This window comes from Amblyraja radiata, chromosome 34, assembly GCF_010909765.2.
Source record: "Amblyraja radiata isolate CabotCenter1 chromosome 34, sAmbRad1.1.pri, whole genome shotgun sequence".
In the NCBI taxonomy this organism is placed as follows: Eukaryota; Metazoa; Chordata; class Chondrichthyes; order Rajiformes; family Rajidae; genus Amblyraja; species Amblyraja radiata.
In genome coordinates this window covers 25,879,938-25,900,638 of record NC_045989.1, presented here as the reverse complement: position 1 = coordinate 25,900,638, position 20,701 = coordinate 25,879,938, and the positions used below count along the sequence as shown (strand labels likewise).

General features: G+C 43.0%; 1 protein-coding gene and 1 long non-coding RNA gene across 4 annotated transcripts in view; one reads left to right on the top strand and one right to left on the bottom strand.

Moving 5' to 3' along the window:
• Positions 1-20,701, bottom strand: part of efl1 (elongation factor like GTPase 1) — a 237,538-nt gene that overhangs the window by 79,522 nt on the left and 137,315 nt on the right. The gene's annotated exons all lie outside the window — the stretch shown is intronic.
• On the top strand, positions 1,289-19,865 carry LOC116991538. The gene is made up of 3 exons (XR_004416816.1): positions 1,289-1,302; positions 13,169-13,171; positions 19,819-19,865. It is a non-coding gene; the product is annotated as an uncharacterized LOC116991538 (long non-coding RNA).

The window sequence follows — 20,701 nt, the reverse complement described above, 5'->3', positions numbered from 1 at the left end:
GGTCACAAACCTAAAGAGCACTTGTCCTGGGCTGGAGAAAATGGACAGATACACATGCGGAGCTGAAATGATTCCAGCTTTGTTTACAGTCACAGTCAGGAGTAATAACTGAGATGAAAATATCCTTCTCCATCAACTTACAGTCCATAAACAGTGCGTGACCAGCACCGCAGTGTATATAACAACTTACAATTACAAAGAGTTTTGTATGTCTTTTTGAGCCATTAAGATCCAAATAGTATTAATGCAGGATTAAATACTTTTCACTGCTGGGATGTAGGGACAGGATTAAACAGATACAGAGCAAAGGTTTCATAGTCACAGGCTCTTCAGCCCACCATGTACACAGTGATCATCAAGCATCTGTTTTTACACCAATTCTAACGTAACCCATTTTATTCTTCTCATATGCCCATAAACTTCATCCAGATTCTACCCTCACATTTGGGCCAGTTTATAATAGCCAATTAACCCACCACCTGCACGGTTTTGGGATGTGGGAGACTCTACTTTCGACTTTAGAGATACAGCATGGAAACAGGCCCTTCGGCCCACTGAGTCCACGCAGACCAGCGATCACCCCGTACACCAGCGCTATCCTACACACAAGGGACAATTTACAATTTTTATCAAAGCCATTTAACCTACAAATCTGTACACCTTTGGCTTGTGGGAGGAAACCGGAGCACCAGTAGAAAACCCACGCGGTCACAGGGATAATGTATAGACAGCACCCGTAGTCAGGAACGAACCTGGGTCTCTGCCGCTGTAAGGCAGCAACTCTACCGCTGCGCCACCGTGCCCACTGAGTGATACCAGCATTTTATGTTTTTATTTCAGATTTCCAACAGTTTTCCTGCAGTTTTCTTTTTGATTTTCAGAAACGATTTGTCTCTCCGAACATATTGTCACCAAGCAATTTATAGCCTTGGACTGACATGATGATACCTTAACATTAGCTTCAGGCACCAACAGATACCGAGCCAGCAACCAGCAATTATCAAACAGAAGGCTCACCTATTCCTTTCGACATGCAAAAGCATGATAATTTGCCCGTTTCCCAGTAGCAATGTTCTTGGGATGACCAACACTAGGAATATTTCAACAACTCAGCACTTATTCATGCTGACTCCAAGACAAGTTAGAGATTGTAGCTGCCACAGCGAGACTGAACCACTTACATTATGGGGCTACTCCAGCATCTTCAGACCGTATCAAGGGAACAGGAGAGGCACACAAAGACGTTGAGGAATACCTCAAACTCATTCAACCTGCAGCAACCTGTGACAACCCTTTTCCCCAGTAAAGGGGAACCCTTATCACATAGAGACCGAATGGGAATTTATTAGCAGGAGGGTCTCAAACAACCTGTTACATAGAACTCTCAGTGGCAATATCTTTTATCTTTCTTGTGAGAAAGCTGTCACACTACTCAACAATGTACCTCGGTGACTGCCAATCACCCCCCCCCCCCCCCCGACACTCCTCCCACAGGAAAAACACTATGACTGTATGCATGTAAATAGATTTATTTATTGAAATCATACTCTATGTCGCTCTTCCAGGGAGATGCTAACTGCATTTCGTTGTCTCTGTACTGTACACTGACAATGACAATTAAAGTTGAATCTGAATCTGAGAGGCACAAGACTGAAAGTGCTGTATTCTGGAGAAAAACGCAAAAGACAAAACAGGCAGTGAGTAGGTGTTGCATAAAATCGGCCACCTCATCTCATCTTGGTCTCACCAATATGGAGATGGCCACACCAACATTACCATGTGCAGCTGATGTGGTTGGAAGAAGTGCATGCAAATCTATAGAGAAACACAAAAAGCTGGAGTAACTCAGCGGGACAGGCAGCAACTCTGGAGAGAAGGAATGGGTGACGTTTCAGGCCGACACCCTTCTTCAGACCTATACCTCACCTTGATAGGGAGGAGGTGTTGGGACTCTTCTTAAATACCTACACAGGTTTAAAAGTTATTCCAAAGCCATACAATTGTTAACTAGTCACCACAAGAACTCAGTCCGTGTTTGCAACCTGCCAAACAATGTTTTCCTTCATGGAGCCACAAGTATTGTCAAAAGCTGCAGCACCGACTCACTCAAATCCTCTGTCGGCTGTAGATAGACACAAAGTGCTGGAGTAACTCAGCGGGTCAGGCAGCATCTCTGGAGAAAAGGAATAGGTGACGTTTCGGGTGGGGACCATTCTTCAGACAAGGGCTCTAGTCTGAGCTTGTGTGGTTGTGGGAAAAACCTCTGCTGTGAGGATTCAGCCCTGCCTTCTCTCAGAAGGTAATGTGCCATCAGGTCGTGTACCATGGTTAGAATTACAACGTGTATCTGGCTACCTTTACTGGCTACCTTTATGCTGGAAAAAATGGTACTTGTAACTAGATAATTGGCTACTGAAAACAAAGCAATGTAGGCTGTGGGCCGAGCATCAAAAATGTGTCCAGAAATAGGATTTCGTGACCTAAGTCACCAAACTACATGAAATTTTCACATATTGTGTAAAAATATTTATATAAATCACCCCTGAAACTCGATATGAAGAAGACTTGCACATTTTTATTAAATTAGAGAAAAACCGGAAAAATAGTCCAATCAAAGCACATTTAACATTGAGTTGTCTGCCAGTTGGCCAATCACGCTCTTTGTTTCAGGCTAGCACACAAAATGGCTGAGGGGGCTTCACAGATGCCTGTTTTACTGGAGATTCCGATGTGTTGTTCTGTGGAATAAATGTCGTGGAAACTTGCAGCAGGTTAATTGTATTTAGTGGGAAAAGCATTAAAAAGGCTGAAGAAAGTGCTGCGAAGTGGATTAAAGTGCAAGAAAGCCTTCAAAGTCCCTGCTGATGTGCTGGAACACAAAGAAGCCCCCCAGGGACCAACTCTAACTAAAAGGTAAGATTAAAGTCTGAATTTATGAAAATCTATCTGTATGGACTTTAATTAATTTAACTGCACCATTTTATAATGTGAATAAATTCATTCATTCATTCATTCATTCATTCATTCCTTATTCATTCCTTATTCATTCATTCATTATTCATTCATTCATTCATTCACTCACTCACTCATTCATTCATTCATTCATTCATTCATGAAATTGAGGGCCTAAACTATAACACAGTCAATTAAACATTGTCACTAATGCCAGCTTGTTGTAGAGTAATAAGTCTTTAACAAATAATCTCGGAGCTGCCTGCGAAAACTTACCAGGAAAAAGTGCTCCGACCGCGGGGCCTAGGTACTCGCGGTAAAGTGAAGCCGCGGTCTCAATTAATAAGCGGCCGATTCGCGATCGCGGAGCCACGGATGATCTCCGCGGGCGGGCGGGCGGGCGGGGGGGGGGGGGGGGGGGGGGGGGGGGGGGAGGCTGTACATAGTGCCGTCTGTAGCGGTCGTTTTCAGACCCCGATAACGGGAGAAAAACGGAGGGATATCGATCGCTCTTTACCACGAGTACCTAGGCCCGGCGGTCGGAGCACTTTTTCCCGGTAAGTTTTCGCAGGCAGCTCCGAGATTAGCTGTTAAAGACTTATTACTCTACAACAAGCTGGCATTAGTGACAATGTTTAATTGACTGTGTTATAGTTTAGGCCCTCAATTTCATGAATGAATGAATGAGTAAGTGAGTGAGTGAATGAATGAATAAGGAATGAATGAATGAATGAATGAATGAATTTATTCACATTATAAAATGGTGCAATTAAATTAATTAAGTCCATACAGATAGATTTTCATAAATTCAGACTTTAGTCTTACCTTTTAGTTAGTTGATTCATGGGGGCCTTCTTTGTGTTCCAGCACATCAGCAGGGACTTTGAAGGCTTTCTTGCACTTTAATCCACTTCGCAGCACTTTCTTCAGCCTTTTTAATGCTTTTCCCACTAAATACAATTAACCTGCTGCAAGTTTCCACGACATTTATTCCACAGAACAACACATCGGAATCTCCAGTAAAACAGGCATCTGTGAAGCCCCCTCAGCCATTTTGTGTGCTAGCCTGAAACAAAGAGCGTGATTGGCCAACTGGCAGACAACTCAATGTTAAATGTGCTTTGATTGGACTATTTTTCCGGTTTTTCTCTAATTTAATAAAAATGTGCAAGTCTTCTTCATATCGAGTTTCAGGGGTGATTTATATAAATATTTTTACACAATATGTGAAAATTTCATGTAGTTTGGTGACTTGGGTCACGAAACTGCAGAATAAAGTTCCTCGGCCCACAGCCTAATGGTGCTTGCTTTCTGTATACCTTCATATATAAGAAAGTAAGCATAAGAAAGGTATTTATAGCCATAGTGCGTGGAAACAGGCTCTTTGGCCCAACTTGCCCCAGGTTTCAGGCTTTGCTTGAGTATAGGGAGAGGTTGAGCAGGCTAGGTCTCTAGTCCTTGGAGCGCAGGAGGATGACGGGTGATCTTATAGAGTACAAAATCATAAGAGGAATAGATCGGGTAGACACACAGTGTCTTGCCCAGAGTAGGGAAATCGAGAACCAGAGGACCTAGGTTTAAGGTGATGGGGGAAAGATTTTATAGGACCCCGAGGAGTAGTTTAGGCAGGGGGAATCTGAAAGACGTGTTTTTTTCCACAATCACTAAGCATTAATCAGGCTATTCACTGACTTGCTTATTCCTTTCAGTCTCACTTCTAAACTCTCTGGACAATACCAATGTAGCGTTTCCTTACCCTGATTTGTAATATACACCCAGGTCTGCGAGGGGTTCTGATGTCTCTCAGCCTCTGCATTGTTTGTAATTTTGACCACGTCAGAGTGAAGTGGGGGAAAACATTGCATTGCCCGGGCTTTGTAAAGTTAAATATAAGCTGCTTTGTTCAGCAAATCCTTTAACTGAAGTAGTCTTTTGAAAACTACAACCTCACACAGGAAATCTGAGGAATAACTTCTGTCGAACGCACTGCTGCGAGATGACTACGACAAGATTATTAGAGATTTATTTTGTTCGCTTTAGCCTTCAAGCCACGGAGCTGGAACGGCGTTTAGGATTTATGTTGGAAATACCAGGACCCAACATCCACGCTCCAGTCGATGATGATAATTAGTGTACCGGCACAGGCATGCTCTCACACCTGGTGAGGGATCTAAGCTAGCGAGATGTCTAATTTAAAGAGCACAGATGGTAGTGAAACTAACGGCAAGATCCACGACAAAACAAAACCCTTTTCTGCAGGGGGGATCCAGGGCAGTGCCCAGGGGCAAATGTCACTGTACATCTGCTTCTGTTTAGCAGCACTACATTTGTGAAGGAATAGCAAGATTAAAAAACTGCATTTAACCTGCCAGCCAGCGGCTCTGCTCTCTAAAATGGATTATTTCCATGTGATAGTTCAGCTGTTGTTCTTGCCTCTCCTCTTCCCAAGGAGCCTCAGTGTCGGGGGTTTGCTTGCTTCATTAGAGATTTACACAAATGAGGGTTCAGGGTGCTGGTCAGATACTCATTCATTAGAGTCATCACATGCCATCCTATAGAGTCATTCACACCCGTCCACATCTCGGATCATGAATCGACTATTGTCAGCAATGCTCCAAGGGCAGCAGCAGCAGCAGCAGCAACCTGGTTGATTCTACCATGCACCCAATCAATACATAGTATAGTATAGTTTAGAGACACAGCTCAGAAACAGGCCCTTCGGCCCACCGACTCCGCATCAACCAGCGATCCCCGCACATTAACACAAGCATACATACACTAGGGACAATTTACATGTATACCAAGTATACAAGCCCAAGCCAATTAACCAAAGCAGTTTTTTAAATCTTGCTTTTCCTTGACAAACCTGTTTGTCTTTGGAGTGTGGGAAGAAACTGAAGGTCTCAGAGAAAACCCACGCGGTCACGGGGAGAACGTACAAGCTCCGTACAGACAGCACCCGTAATCAAGGCAGCAACTCTACCGCTGCGCCACCGTACCACCCTTAGCTTGGTTACTGATCTCATCTTGGTTTGGGCGATCGTGGACCAGGAACCAGACATGGGCTTTGCTTCTCTTTGAGGTTCATTGCAACAATGAGACGTGAGTCTAACAAGGATTATTATTTCAGTATGAATTTTCTTCACAAATGGACACAAAGTGCTGGAGTAACTCAGCATCTCTGGAGAACGCAGATAGGCGATGTTTCTCGACTCGAGCCTGATCTGCTGAGTTACTCCAGCACTTTGTGTCCTTTTGTATATTAGCCAGCATCTGCAGTTTTGTTTCTACAAGTTTCTTCACATGCATTCACTGAAAAGATACAAACAAATCTTTATTATTATTATTATTATTATATTAAACAGCTTCAATAGTTCTTAACACTTGCAGATGTGTGCTATTTAAAGTTTACTGCATTGATTCGATGACAAAGCACAAGGTTTCATTTTAAGACACAAAATTAACGTACTTACATATCTTGCTGAAATATCGTACTTATGAAAATAAGGTGTGATGATTGAACATCTGTTATTATTTTGTTTAATCTTTGTTTCTATCTTTTAGGCTATTCTTGTCAAATCTCCAATACTGTTTTCATTTCTCCATTATTTCGATTAAATACTGTGGCATGAACAAAATAATGAAGAGAGAATTATTTTAAGGCGACTGTGCCCCTTTTTAAAAATAACTCTGCTTCAGGATTGTTTTAGGTTATAGCTGTTGAACATATATACATAGCATCTGGAAAATAGACATCAAATGCTGGAGTAACTTAGCGAGACAGGCAGCATCTCTGGATGGGAGGAAAGAGTAATATTTCCTTGCCGTATTTCTAGGGCCACATTTACATCAACATTTTCAACAATAAATGTTACTTTCTGCATTATAAAGGCTGCTTTCAATAGAACCAAAAGGAAAACTAATCAGTCTGAAGTTCCAACCCAGAAATAGACACAAAAAGCTGGACTAACTCAGTGGGACAGGCAGCATCTCTGGAAAGAAGGAATGAGTGACGTTTCGGGTCGAGACCTTCTTCAGACTGGTTCGGGATAAGGGAAACGGGTGATGTGGAGAGATGATGAACAATGAATGAAAGATATGCAAAAAAGTAACGATGAAAAAGGAAACAGGCCGTTGGGTGAAAATGAGAAGCTAGTGTGACTTGGGTGGGGGAGGGATAGAGAGAGAGAGGGAATACCAGGGCTACCTGAAGTGAGGGACATCAATATTCATACCACTGACCTGTAAGCTGCCCAAGCGAAATATGAAATGATGTTCCCCAACCCGAAATGTTGCCTGTCCATTCTCGCCCTTGAGGCTGTCTGACCCACTAAGTACTTTGTGTTTAACTCAAGATTCCAGCATCTGCACACTCTTGTGTCTTGAAAATACTAGCTGGAAATGTGAAACGCTGGGAACCTCCAACAGGGCAGGCAGTACCTGTCCAAAGACCAACAACACTGATGCTTCAGGCTGATTATCTTTCCATTTTTCTCTCCCCAGGTGTGCCTTGACCTAGTATGCATTTCCAACAACTTCTATTATTAGTGCACACAAGGAACTGCTGATGCTGGAATCTTGAGCAAAAAAACACAAAGTGCTGGAGTAACTTAGCCAGTCAGGCTGCACCTCTGGAGAACATGGATAGATGACGTTTTGGGTTGGGACCCTGCTTTAGACTCTTCCTCAGCCTTAAGATGGGTTCTGACATGAAACGTTGCCAATCTGTGTTCTCCAGAGATGCTGTCTGACCCACTGAGCTACTCCAGCACTTTTTGTCTTATATTTAGTTGTCACTTCGGCACTACCATTCCTGTTCTGGGAGCTCCTCACTTGGCCCAGTATGTCCTGCAGAGAACACGAATCAGCTCACTCTCCCAGCTGCATTCAAACTTGCTGCTTTGCTATTGAGGTATCCACAAGAAAAAATAAAGAGAGTGAGTAAATGTGGATACCCAATTGAACTCAACAATGAGGATCATCACAGGAACAATCCGCTCAACACCACTCCCCTGGCTCCCTGTCCTACCCAACATAGCCCCTCCACACATCCGGCGAGTAGTCCTCACTCAAAGGATGCTCCAAAAGACCAAAAACTCCCCTCATCTGCCAATTCACATGGACATCTTCAACCCACCCACTGCTCGACTTCCATCTAGACGACCAATTTGGAAGAACCCACCACCAGCTGATTTCACCATCCAATCAGCTTGGAAAAGGGAATGGGAGTCCAAGGACGTCCCAAATAAACATCTGGTGTCAGACCCCACCCTACCGGTCCCTGGCACCAATCTCCCAAGGAAGCAGTGGACGACGCTGAATAGATTCAGGACTGGACATGGCCCCTGCTTGGCCAGCCTTCACAAATGGGGCAGCAGTCCAACCCCATGGTGTGCTTGTGGAGAGCAGCAAACAATGCAACACATCATTGAAGCATGCCCTCAACAAAGACTCAAAGGAGGACTTGTCACCCTTCATACAGCAGATCAAGAGGCAACTGCTTGGCTAAAGGACTTTGCATTCGCTAAATAAATAATCAATGCTGCAAGGTTCCTTCAAGTAAATGTTTGCAATGCAAAAATCAACGTAATATATATATATATATATATATATTTACAGGCATTAAATTCTGCTAACTCTTTGTATATTCTGCTCCACATGTCAAAAATGATTCATTCAAATCATCCAATAATTCTATGTTTTTAAGCAGAAAATTACTACTTCATATTGCAAATGAAATGCATAATATCAAATTTTCAGAAAAATTGGTCTGAATTATTGAATACTGTAGTTGATCTTCCTGTTTTCCATCAACAGAAATCATTTATGGGTGTGGAATAGGAAACATATATACAGACCAGATTGGTAAGGACAAACAAAGCGTGTATGAAGGAACTGCAGGTGCTGGTTTACACCGAAGATAGACACAAAATGCTGGAGGAACTCAGCGGGACAGGCAGCAGCTCTGGAGAGAAGGAATGGATGCCTTATTTGGGTCAAGACCCTCCTTCACAACCCGAAACGTCACCCATTCCTTCTATCCAGAGATGTTTCCTGTCCTGCTGAGTAACCTTTCATGTTTCATGTATTTTGTGTTTTATGACTGTTGACAGATCAATTTCCCTCCTGGGATAAATAAAGTTCTATTGTATCGTATCGTATTTTGTGACTATCTACAATGCCAATGGGTTGCACCAAGACGGCACAAAAGATGATATGAATAGCCATCTATGTGCTACAGAATCTGTGTTTCAAGACAACAACTGTAAACTGTAAACAGCAGTCCAAATTATCTTTATCCTGTATCTGTACGGTGTGGACTGCCAGATTGTAATCATATATAGACTTTCCTGTGACTGGTTAGCATGCGGTGCAGCTCTCAAGAAAGTGAAGGACTTCAAGTACCTGGAAGCAAGGATGCAGAGCTCTGAGAATGACATCAAGGTCGGGAAAGCGCTCGCATGGAATGCGCTCAATAACATGGGGAAAATCTAGATGTCTAAGGGTCTCAAACTGAATTCTTCCATGTATCCGTAGAGACAATATTATTGTACGGGTGTGAGGCGTGGACTCTAACTCGAGCACTGTCCAAGTCTCTCGATGGTACCTACACCCGAATGCTCAGTTGGAGGGACGACATGACCAACGGCCAGCTCTATGGGGAGGTTCCACCTCTGACAGAGAAGATCAGGTGGAGAAGGATGAGACTCGCTGGTCACTGCCACGGCCACCCAGACATGCCAGCAAACAAGGTGGTGCTGTGGGAACCCACCCATGGAACACATGTCCCGGGATGGCCAATCAAGATGATGCTGAAGACGTTGGTGGATGACGCATGTGTAGAGACAAAAGAGGCAACTGCATGGAGGACAGAGATGTGCGGTGCGTCCCTCACCGTCCCCGACGGAAACCAGCACCACTGCGTCACTAATGTTTTCAACGATGATGATAGCATGCAATAAAACACTTTTCACTGTACATCGGTACACGTGACAATAAAATAAACTAACGAGAGTTGTGAAAACTGGTCAAGGGACACGGATGACATCTTACACATTGTATATAAATGAGTGAGCCACTGCTGTGACTGACTTCAGCAGCAAGTACATAGAGGAGTGGGTGCTGAAGAAGACAATCCGAGTGTCCCCAACCGGCAACCATGAATGAACCACCAGGTACATTCACAGGTGAAGGCCAGGTCTGCTGCAGACAAGTCAAACAATCCCGAGCGGCACAAGAAAGCTTGCTATGATCATCTAGAATGCCACGAGACAATGCCAGGCAAACTTGAGTCCCAGTATCATCATTCGGACACCAGCAGAATGTGGCAAGGTCTGAATACTACAACTGGCTGAAACGTGAAGTCCGGCAACTTCGCTGGTGATAGTGCGACCCGACCTGATGAGCTTAATGCATTCTATGCTTGCTCTGAGCCGAGGGCCAACTGGTCCGTCAGAGCCGAGTGTGCCTCTTCCCGAGGTCACTGCTGCAGAAGTTAGATCGCCTTTCCTGAGGGTGAACTCGTGGATAGCAACTGGCCCAGATGCAGTCCCTTAGGAACTGCGGGGATTGTAATCATGTACTGTCTTTCCGCAGACTGGATAGCACGCAACAAAAGCAAGCTTTCCACTGTACCTCGGTGCACGTGACTATAAACTAAAGTAAACCTGCAGAGCAAGTCTTGGATGAAGAAATGGCACAGATTCCAGGCTTATTGCATTTCAATGCAAGTGTAATTACCCCGGTAAATTAGGTTGAACTGTATTCATAAGAAAAGCGACATATTACCATTTTAGTAACAAAAGCAAATCCAGGGGATGTCAACGACTCCAGCATTGTATGAAAGGATAACATTTCAGGTTCCTCCTCTGTTAGATCTGCTCTGTATTTTCTGCATTTTGTCTTTTGTTCAGGTAGTTATAATTCCTTTTGCCTCGAGGACATCTGTAAATCACAGTTGCAAGAGATGGGACAAGCTATACTGTGGAGCCAGAGTAAGAAGCTGAGCAAGGGTAGTACTTCTGCAAAGCTCCAGCTGCCCTCAAATTCCTTCTTCCAACACTGACCTCAGTGGAAACTGCAGAACCTACTTTACAGTGTAATATGAACCCAGGCAATGATGTCCATATGTTCCTTAAACTGTATTCTATGTTGGAGTTTTTAAGGCAAACTCATTGTACAAGAGATTGAATTACATAAAGTATAATGTCACATTTTCCCTTTACACTCAATACTGGCTCTGAATTTGTGGATTACATGTATTTAAGATTGTGATAAAGCACCAAGTATGTGAGAAGAAACTAATATGAAATCCTTGTGCTCTCTTTATGTAAGAAAATATTCAGACTTTGAATTATGCTATAGGACACCGTCACCAGCACTGAAAAACAAAAATGACTTTCAGAATTCCCTTCGCAACTCTTTTAACAGACCTATTTCTACAATAGCATGCAAAAGAAATCTCTTATAAAAGTATTCAAATGTTTATGTGTCGGTGCCTTTAAATGGCTTCCATTTTTTCTGCAACGGGATGCAAACATATTATCATCGATGGCTAAACAAGCATTGAAAACACCGAGGAAAAATAGTGCCTCTCAATCATATTAACTGTCTTGTACTAATCTGTTCATCTCTGTGTTGTTAGATTTCATTTATTATTGTAAACAAATGGTTCTCTCTGCTGGTTTAATAATATTATTATTATCAAGGTCATAGAGTCATAGAGTGTGGAAACAGGCCCTTCAGCCCAACTTGCCCACACCGGCCAACATGTCCCAGCTACATTGGTTATAGAGTAATATAGTGTGGAAACAGGTCCTTCAGCCCAACTTGCCCACACCAGCCAACATGTCCCAGCTACATTGGTTATAGAGTAATATAGTGTGGAAACAGGCCCTTCAGCCCAACTTGCCCACACCGGCCAACATGTCCAGCTACACTGGTTATAGTGTGGAAACAGGCCCTTCAGCCCATCTTGCCCACACCGGCCAACATGTCCCAGCTACACTGGTTATAGAGTAATATAGTGTGTAAACAGGCCCTTCAGCCCATCTTGCCCACACCGGCCAACATGTCCCAGCTACACTGGTTATAGTGTAATATAGCGTGGAAACAGGCCCTTCGGCCCATCTTGCCCACACCGGCCAACATGTCCCAGCTACACTCGTCTCATCTGCCCGCATTTGGTCCATATCCCTCCAAACCTGTTCTATCCATGTACCTGTCTAACTGTTTCTTAAATGTTGGGATAGTCTCTGCCTCAACTATCTCCCCTGGCAGCTTGTTCCATACACCCACCACCCTTTGTGCATGTTTTATTGCAATGTTTCTGAATAAATGTACACTCAACTCTGTAGTGGCTTGGCGGGAATATTACTTTGCACTTCCAAGATTGGTGTGGAGTAACGCAAAAGATGCCACGTTGGGGATTTGCTGAGCTAATCAGTCACAGACGAGGCTGTGGGATGAAGCTTTCTTCGGCGAGTTGTGAGCAGCAGCCTAGGCTGACACTCCAGCGCAGTATTTACTCCTCAACTAACATGACTAAACCACTATAGTAATATTTTAAAATGTAATAAAAAGGAACTATAGATGCTGGTCTACACCAAAGATAGACACAAGATTCTGGAGTAACTCAGCGGTCAGGAGGCTTAGTCTGAAGAAGGGTTCCGGCCAAAACGTCACCTATCCATGTTCTTCAGAGATGGGTGGCTCCCGCTGAGTTACTCCAGCACTCTGTGAAACGTCACCTATCCATGTTCTCCACAGATGCTGCCTGACCCGCTGAGTTACTCCAACATTTCAATTCCAATTTTCTGACCCATACTGAATTTGAGCGCTGAATCACTGAATTTACCATCTAGTGAAAATAGATGGGCTTTACAACAAAACAGATGCTCAAATATTCTGATCCTTCCCCTTAATGGAAACCATGTGTTAAATTTTATAGCAGATCAAAGATGGAGCTTCCCTCTGTAATACCTACAGAGTTCCACATGAGAATTTTCAAAACATATGTACAGATAATAAATACATCCTTATCTGGGCATCTTCCTATTCTCAGAACCTCTCGGCAATTTTTACATATCCAGTGTGAATGAGCCCAGCTCCGTCCGGTTCCATAATGAATGACTTTGCCACAAGAACAACATGTATGTTTTTATGCACATAATAGAATCTCAGAAGAACTACTACACAAAATTGTAACCAATATCAGGGAGTGATAATTGCTTCTAAATCTGATACTGTGAATAAATACTGTTCCAAACACATCATCAACGTGAAAGATGATTTAACACCTGTACTTAAGCATGTGCATACAAATGTGGAAACATAAATGCACACATGCAAAAATATGATGCCAAAAATGAAAAGCTGCTAATTCTTAAAATATGGAATAAAAACTGGAAATGGGTCAAATATACAACAGGTTCATAACCATCACAACAATGAAAAAGTAAGATCTGATAACATCATGTACATTTACAAAGTGAACGAAAAAAACATCATGATGTTAGTGTTATCTGTACTAATTAACCTGGTGAACATTTCTACATTTTATATTTATACATATAAGAGGTGACACTAGCACAGCAGTAGAGTTCCAGCCTCACAAGGTTTACCTGACTACAGGTGGAGTTTGTATGTTTTCCCTGTGACCATGTGGGCTTTCTCCCTCATTCCAAAGACGTGCAGGTTAATTGGCTTCTGTAAATTGTCTGTAAACAGTGTGTAGGATAGTGCTGGTGTACGGGGTGATCGCCGGTCTGCACGGACTCAGTGGGCAGAGTCTAAACTAAACATGTACTCAAGAACACACATAAGTAGATGCATGTCCACAATCTCTATATCTCGGTACACCGGGCAATAATAAAACAATACCAATACCACTTACATGTGGATGCACACTGGACGAATTGCACATATGAATAACCTCAAACAAATCAATGCTAAAATGATTCTAAAGTTCTGCTCTGGCAGCATTTGATCTTTCTAAATAGTTGACGTTTCGTGTTGACTTTGTATGATCTTCAGAAAATCAATTTTCCTGGTTTGCTTTACAGTGGGAATGGGAGAAGTCCGTGGGAGATTTTCCATTTTGCACGCAGGAACTTAGGACGTGCAAAGTAAATACAAAATCTAAAGGGCCTGTCCCACTTACGCGATCTTTTCGGCGATTTGCCGGCACCCGTCATAGTCGCAACAGGTCTCCGAAAATGTTCAACATGTTGAAAATCCAGCGGCGACCAGAAAAAGGTACGACTCTTTGGGCGACTACTCACCCCGCGACATGTCACCTGTAGATCGTTAATTGGGCTTTATCTTGCACTAAGTGTACCTTTTATCCTTTATCTGGACCTGGTGGATGGCTTGATTGTATTATGTAGTCTTTACTTTGACTGGATAGCATGCAAACAAAACCATTGCACTGCACCCTGGTATACATGACAATAATAAAGTAAGACTTTGCCTCCATCACAGTGAGGATGTGCTTGGTGAACTCACTATGGTGGATGTTTAATTTGTGTTTATTGTATGTTTTGTTATTATTGATTCTGTGTATGACTGCAGGCAACATAATTTCGTTCAGACCGAAAGGTCTGAATGACAATAAAGCAATCTAATTCTAATTTTAATCATAATTGTCAGAACAGCACTCGCTCAGAACTGAACTGAAATATCAGTCTCCAATGTTATGCTGGTGGCTGGGACTTGAACTAACCAACTCAAGGTGAGAGTACTGGCTTAATTAGTGCTTCAGTTTCTGCTCAACTGCTATTAATTTCACGTCGGTGACTTTGTTAAGTCAGCATGCACCCATTTGCTTGTCTGGCAGGCTAGAGATTAACCAGTTTTGTGCACTATGCCCAGATCATTCAATAGATATCTTGGCCTTCAATTGCCTGAGACTAGCTTGGCAGCACTGACTGATCCTTCAGATTAAGAGGCTAAGGGGTTTGCTCATTACAAGGCATTCTAATACATTAAATCTCCCGTTTAAGAATGACAGGAAATACTCTTGGCGTTCTTTGGGAAACCAAATATTAATACAGCTCTCTGCTTTTCTGTTTTTTTCACATTTATTCATGAATGGGATGTGGTTATTGGTATCCCCAATCGCCCCAGACAGCTAAGAATGAAACTGTAAATGATCCCTAGTGTATAGGATAGTGTTACTGTCCGGGGTGATCACTGGTCGGTGTGGACTTGGTCAAAGGGCCTGCTGCTGCACAGTGTCTCTAAAGTCTAAAGAAATGTCCACACACCTCAGTTTTAAGTGACCAGCTCTTTTATCTTGTAACTCAGTCTTCTTGTTTTTAACTCTTCCACTAGTGAAAACTTCTCAGCATCTACCCTGCCAAGCACCCTCGGGATGTTAGACGTCTGAATCAGGTCACCCTCATTCCTCTTAACTCTAAGGAATGCAGACCCAAACCTTTAAAAGCCTCTCTTGGTGGGACAACTCCCTTCACCATTCTCTTTTTTATCCAAAATTAAACCAATGCCTCAATCACTCTGTCATGAGGTTAAAAGATTCTATGGAACCATTTGCAAAGAACAGCGGCATTGTTTCTGTTACTCTGGCAAATAATTATATCCTCAATCAGCTTTCAAGGCAGCTGGGCTGAAATGAATTAGAAGATAATACAGCAAAAGACACGACAAGACAACAACAAAAGTAAGGGATTATCCACTGAATTACAGTATTAGTGGAAACAAGAGGATTTCTGAAAAATGTTAAAAATCTACTTATGGTTCAAGCATGTCAAATCGTGTTGCATTTAATTGGTTTAGAGACCATATGAAACCATCAGTTGAATGTAATAATGAAAAATTGTCTTCATTCCTCAGTGTTGGAACAGATAGATTGACAACTGCTCAACTTATCAAAACAAGAAACAAACTTAAACGGTCCAAAATAAAAACAAGTGCTAAAAACGCAAGGCCATTAATCTCCTGAAAAGGGGCAGATGAACAGAAAATGCAGCTAGCTTTTGTGGCATATCGCCAGCAATGTGGAACGGAATGATGAGCACACAGTTTATTGTGATTATAGACACAAAAAGGTGGAGTAACTCAGCGGCTCAGACATCATCTCTGCAGTTTCTTCCGACAGTTTATTGTGATGATGTGTCCACAACTTGTTAACCCACCAGTGATGTGAACATTGAAGTCTACAATTGTAGGTACCCTCAAACTCCCCCTCCCTTCCTTCCCCCTCTCTCCCCTGTGCCCCGGCCTAGACTCGTACCTGACTCTCCCCTCCCCCTCCTCCGATACTATTTCCTCTGGCTTCACAATCTGCAACTCTTCAATCCTCCTGTCTCACACGTACTCAGCTAATCTCTGGCCGTTGTTCCAACTATCAGCCTATCAACTCCCCACCCCTACTTGCCTGTGTATTACCTGCCATGCTTTGTCCTACCCCTCTGCTCTCCGAGCTCCCCCCCCCCCCCCACCACCCCCACAATCAGTCTGAAGAAGGGTCCTGACACACAACATCACCGATTCATGTTCTTCAGAGATGCTGCCTGAGTTACTCCAGCACTTTATGTCCTTTCATGTAAACCAACATCTCCTGTTCTTTTTTTAAACCCCTCTCTCCCTGCCACACATGCTGTCTGGTCAAGCGTTCCTGCACTTTTTCAGGTATCCAGCTCTTTCATGTTATTTTAAAGCTTAAGTATTTTTTAAAGTTATAGAAAGGATGATCAGCTAAGATATAATTTTGTCAGGAAACAAATACCTGGTCCAATTCAGAATAATTTTGATTTTAATTTGACATTTCAAATGTAATTATAAATCATGTTACTTTCTTATTGCTATTAATAATGTGAATAATATTATTAATAATGATGAAGGAATATCAGGACCCACAACAGGTCATTTTGTCCGTAGGGTTATTCAGTATTTAATAAGATTATGGGTGTTCGGTATCCAAATTCCATCCACCTGATTTGGCTCACGATCCCTTAATATCCAGGTCCAGTTAAAACCTATCAATGTATGGTTAAAAACTATTTATTGAGCAATCATCTATTACTTTTCGGGAGAGTGCATTCAATATTTCTTCTAACAGTTGCACGATACAGTGTTTACACAATTCTCTTCTGTTCAGGGCGGCACGGTGGCGCAGTGGTAGTGTTGCTGCCTTAAAGTGCGAGAGACCTGGGTCGATCTTGACTACGGGTGCTGTCTGTACGGCTGTCTGCGTAGATTTTCTCAGGGTGCGCCAGTTTCCTCCCACACTCCAAAGACGTACAGGTTTGTAGGTAAATTGGCTTCTGGTAAAATTGTAAATTGTCCTTTGTGTGTAGGTTAGTGTGCGGGGATCGCTGGTTGGCATAGACTCGGTGGGCCGAAGGGCCTGTATCCATTATATCTCTATCTTTAAATTAAACTAAATATGCCACACCAGTGGAAATAGTTTCTCTCTAAATGCCCTGTCAATTACTTTCAAGAACCAGCAAAGCTCAATCACCTCAAAACCATTAATGTTTTATAGAATATAAACCCAATATTTGCAGTCCCTTGTTGTAATCCAACCATTGGAGTTCTGGAAGGTAGACAAAAATGCTGGAGAACATAACGTCACCCATTCCTTCACTCCATAGATGCTGCCTCACCCGCTGAGTTTCTCCAGCATTTTTGTCTACCTTCGATTGTTCCAGCATCTACAGTTCCTTCTTAAACATTGGAGTTCTGGAAATGCTTTAAATGAATCTGCATTTAACTTATTTAAAGATTACAAATTCCTTTCTTAGGTGCATTTCCCAACACACGACATACATCTCCAGAGGTGGTCCTTTGACTGGATGTAGCAAAACTTCCTCCTGGATTCCATTAGCTGAAAGGTTGTACACACATTGGAAAGCTTCACTAATCGACATCTCCATCAGCACGTCCTCCAGCGTACACACGGTACACAGCACATATACACAGCACATATACACAGCATATGGCTCCTTTTGACAATAGACAATAGGTGCAGGAGTGGGCCATTCGGCCCTTCGAGCCAGCATCACCATTCAATGTGATCATGGCTGATCATCCCCAATCAGTACCCCGTTCCTGCCTTTTCCCCATATCCCCTGACTCCGTTATTTTTAAGAGCCCTATCTAGCTCTCTCTTGAAATGTTTCTCTCTTTGCACAGGTGCCAGTCTTTACTAACCGATAGGATTCCCTTTGAATTAGAAAACTGTGCCTTCAAGCTTCACTTCAGACTGGAGCAGGTAATTCAGGACAAAACTGTCTGCAGTACTATGAGAAGGAGGCAGCGGTGGAAGCTGCATCATAGCATTCTCTGCGCTGAATCTGTTGTTAGGGAATCAGGTTCGCTCAGTTTACCAGCTTTCTTTCCAACTCACTGCAGTTGTTTTCTTGAAGTATTTGTCCAATCCGTATAGAAGGTACAGTTGAATGCATTTCCATCAATCTAGCAGGCAACATTTTCCCAATACTAAACACTCTTGTGGAACATTATATCATGTCACATCTAGTTGTTTTACCAATCACTATGCAATATGATTCCTGGTCCTGTAACCTGGGTACAATTTATCTTCATTTATTTAACTTATCTAAGCACATTGTGATTTTAAATGCTCTATTAAAGCATCTCTCAGTCATCTCTATTTATTTATTTTGTTCTCCATGGAAGTATTTCAATAAATATTTTACATACTGCAATCTCTTCATGTACTTCAACTGGGCTTAATTGGTGGTTTCATATAGTTTCAGCAAAACTTCCTGGCTTTTGTTCTCTATGCCATTATTCATGAAACCTCCAGTCACATATGTTTTATTAGCTGCTATTATTAGCTGATATTCCATGCTGAAAACCTTCAAAGGTTTTGTGCAAGCATTCTCAGATCTCTGTGTTTATGCCCCCACTTACGATTGTTCCACTGAACCTGCTCTTCAGTGTATAATATCACCTGCCACGAGGCTGTACTAGTCCCCGGGAACACTTGTACCACTCTTCACAGCACTTTCAAGTCAAATTTGTACCTGAAATCCAAGTCCGTGTCAATAATGAACACTAAACCCAACCCTAATCCCACATGAGTCTTAAGGAACCCGACTGTATAGGCCACTTGAAAATAAACCCTGTGAACAGTCCTTAGAAATTATTTTCTCGTATTCCACTGATTATATATCCATAATGTTAGTAGTACTCTTTTATCTTATGTTGTTTATTTTTGCTAATCAGCCCAACAGGTGATTATTTATCAAATACATTTTTAAAGTCCATAAACATAATATCAACTCATTGTTCCTATCCACCTTCTCTGTTAACTTATCAAAGCAAGCAATCAAAATCGTAAAACATGCTTTTCATTTAAATCCATAATGATGTTTAGTTTATTTTAGAGATACAGTGTGGAAAGAGGCCCTTCGACCCACCGAGTCCGCGCCCACCAGCGATCACCTCGTACTAACATTATCCTACACACCACGGACAATTTACAATATTACCAAAGCCAATTAACCTACAAACCTACACGTCTTTGGAGTGTGGGAGCAAACCGGAGCACCCGGAGAAAACCCATGCAGGACAGGGGGAGAACGTACAAATTCCTCACAGACAGCACCCGTAGTCAGGATGGAACCCGGGTCTCTGGTGCTCACTCTACCACTGTGCCACAATTGATTAAGGATGCTGCAAGGCCGCTGAGGAGTTTGAACGCTGAAACACTGGAATACTGCCAGAATTAGAAGGTTTCAGCTACAGGGAGAGGTTGGATAGACTTGGATTGTTTTGTCTGAAATGTCAGAGGATGAGTGAGGGGAGTCATGATGGAAGTGTATAAGATTGTGAGAGGCGTAGATATAGTAGACAGTCAAAATCTTTCCCCCCCCAGAGTGGACATGTCCAATACTAGAGAGCAGAGCTGTAAGGTGAGTGGGGAAAAGTTTCACGGAGATGTGTGGTGAAGGGTTTTTTTACACAAAGTGTAGTAGGGGCCTGAAACACATTGTCAGAGGTGGTGGTGGAGGCAGATATGATAGTGGTGTTTAAGAGGCTTTTAGATAGGCGCATGGAAGGGAGGGATATGGATGATATACAGGCAGATGAGATCAGTTTAACGGCATCATGTTCGTCACAGACATTGTGTTCCTGTGCTATACGGTTGTGTATTCTATGTACTAATGTCATTATTATATTGTGAATGGTTTATGATTACAAGGGATGATGTATAGCCAATGATGCTTACAATGGGTAATACACAATCAGAAGCTTTGCAAGATTAAAACATTAGGGTGGCACAGTGGTGGAGTTGCTGCCTCATAGTGCCTGGGACCCGGGTTCCATCCTGCCTCATAGCGCCTGGGACCCGGGTTCCATCCTGCCTCATAGTGCCTGGGACCCGGGTTCCGTCCTGCCTCATAGCGCCTGGGACCCGGGTTCCATCCTGCCTCATAGTGCCTGAGACCCGGGTTCCGTCCTGCCTCATAGCGCCTGGATTCCATCCTGCCTCATAGCGCCTGGGACCCGGGTTCCATCCTGCCTCATAGTGCCTGGATTCCATCCTGCCTCATAGTGCCTGGGACCCGGGTTCCATCCTGCCTCATAGTGCCTGGGACCCGGGTTCCATCCTGCCTCATAGTGCCTGGGACCCGGGTTCCATCCTGCCTCATAGTGCCTGGGACCCGGGTTCCATCCTGCCTCATAGCGCCTGGATTCCATCCTGCCTCATAGTGCCTGGGACCCGGGTTCCATCCTGCCTCATAGTGCCTGGGACCCG